General features: G+C 44.7%; 1 non-coding gene across 1 annotated transcript; it reads left to right on the forward strand.

Moving 5' to 3' along the window:
* Window positions 1-221: 221 nt before the first annotated feature.
* On the forward strand, window positions 222-412 carry LOC136161931 (U2 spliceosomal RNA). Its single transcript, XR_010661817.1, has one exon. It is a non-coding gene; the product is annotated as a U2 spliceosomal RNA (small nuclear RNA).
* Window positions 413-2,507: the final 2,095 nt, after the last annotated feature.

The raw sequence follows: 2,507 nt of genomic DNA on the forward strand, positions 1-2,507 counted from the left end.
GCCCAACTCATGGAAAAGAAAAACACCGGAAACACCTGAATTTGAACTTCTTTCTTTGCCATTTATTGGTTATGCGACCTTGGGTGGGTTACTCAGCTTCTCTGAGAGTCAGTTTCCTCAGCTGTAAATAGGACCAAAAAACTTCCAAACACAGGGTCCAACAGAATTAAATCCCTAATAAATCTTGCCTTTTGTTCTCTGTTAAAAATCACTCCTTTCACATCGCTTCTCGGCCTTTTGGCTAAGATCATGTGTAGTATCTGTTCTTATCAGTTTAATATCTGATACGTCCTTTATCCGAGGACAATATATTAAATGGATTTTTGGAGCAGGGAGTTGGAATAGGAGCTTGCTCCGTCCACTCCACGCATCGACCTGGTATTGCAGTACCTCCAGGGACGGTGCACAAAAAAAAAAAAAAAAAAAAAAAAAAAAAAAAAAAAAAATCACTCCTTTCACTTCCCAGTATCATTCTGCCTGTAGTGAACCTCTCCCCAGCCCAGGTTCATGACCATCCCAAGCCACACCTTGCTGTTCAATTAGCTTCTAAGTTGGCAGGTATCTCATTTGCAAGTTATATTTCTGTTTTCAGAGCTCGGTGTGGCCAGGACAAGTGCAGTGTACACACTGAAGGGGCGCAGGGTGAATGACGCACTTACACATGTGTTATGTAACAACACAGAGGTTATAGGCATGCTTTTGAAGTCAGAAATACTGGGATCTTATCACAGGTTCCCCTCCTTCTAGTTGAATAACTTCAACTAAATGACATCATTTCCCAGTTTGTCATCTACCAAGTGGATATTTCAAGGGAACCTTCCTTAAAAGTTATCTATGTAACAGGACTGGTGCATCATAGGTGGTCAGTGAAAAGTGAAGTCGCTCAGTCATGTCTGACTCTTCGCGACCCCATGGACTGCAGCCTACCAGGCTCCTCCGTCCATGGGATTTTCCAGGGAAGAGTACTGGAGTGGGGTGCCATTGCCTTCTCCGATGGTCAGTAGAGGTAGCTAAAAAGGAAAATGAGAGCAAGAAAAAATTGTCATTGGAATCGGAAATGGGAGAGCATCGGTGCTCTTTCTTCCTCTCTCTCAACCTCCACTCTTCATTCTTTCCTGAAAGTTAAAGAAGTTACATGTCCACTTGGCAAAGCGAGTGTTCCCAGTAGTAGCTCTGGCTCCCCGCTGTGCTTCCCAGCACGTGTGTTGGGAGCTGTTTCAAGGCCTGTTGGGAAGTCTGACTGCTGATGAGGTATGGAGCTCTGAGATGTCATTTTTGACAGCTCAGCTTTGATCTGGAGCGAATTAAAAGCAATTTCATCACCTTAGGCTGAGCAAGCACCCAAACAAATGCTTGTTTCAGTGAGTTATTGCTGTGTAACAAATCACTCGAAAACTTAGTGGTTCAAAGCATCTTTTTATGACTCATGATTCTGTGGGTTGGTCATTTGGGCAGGTCTCCCCTCAGCAGGAATGGCTCATTTATGCTCCTCATGGAGTTGGCTGGGTGACTTGACTGGGTCTGGAGGATTCAAGATGGCTTCATTCATGGGGCCATTTTGCCATCCGTCACATAGGACACCTTGGTTCTCTTCTATGTGATTTCTCTCTCCACATGATCTCCTGATATTTAATAACCTAGACTGAGCCTCCTCTGAGAGATAGCAAGAAATCTCCTTCTGGAAGTTTATCAGAAGGTAGTCAGGGCTCTTGAGGTCCAATCTCAGAAGCAACATCACTTCTGCCATATTTTGACGGTTAAAGGAAGTCCCAGTGTCATCCAGATGTAAGAGAAGGGGAAATGGGCACCATCTCTTAATGGGAAAGGTGGCTCACACAATATGAAAGGGTGTGGAAGATGAGAGGGGTTTTTACAGCCATCTTCAAGGCCATCTACCGCAATCCGTCCCAGTAGTCACAACAGTCACATCACTCCCACATGCAAAATATATTCCTTTCTCCAGCCCAGATCAAGTACCATGACAGTATTCTTTAGAAACTCCAAGATGTAGTCATTGAAATCAGGTCCAAATGCACAGAAAACTCCTTAGAAGTTCCTCAGAGAGTTATAAAGTACAAAGGAAAAGGACAAGGTATCTGCACTCTGAAACCCCATGTACAACGGTGGAACAGGGATAGAGTAACTGCAATGATAGTGAAAGTGAAAGTTGCTCAGTCATGTCCAACTCTTTGCAACCCCATGATCGTAGCTCACCAGGCTCCTCTGTCCATGGGATTCTCCAGACAAGAATACCGGAGTGTATTGCCATGCCCTCTTCCAGGGGATCTTCCCTACTCAGGGATCTAACCTACATCTCTAATGTCTCTCCTGCATTGGCAGGCGGGTTCTTTACCACTAGCACCACCTGGGAAGCCCCAGAACAACTGCAATAGATACTCCCTTTCAAGAAGAATGGGAAACACAGAGCACTCCTTGATCCATAGGAGTTTGAAATCTAACCCAGGCATATGCTGTAAGGGTACTGTCCTCTGGAGAAAGGGAGTCAT

This window comes from Muntiacus reevesi, chromosome 2 (genome assembly GCF_963930625.1).
Source record: "Muntiacus reevesi chromosome 2, mMunRee1.1, whole genome shotgun sequence".
Classification (NCBI taxonomy): domain Eukaryota; kingdom Metazoa; phylum Chordata; class Mammalia; order Artiodactyla; family Cervidae; genus Muntiacus; species Muntiacus reevesi.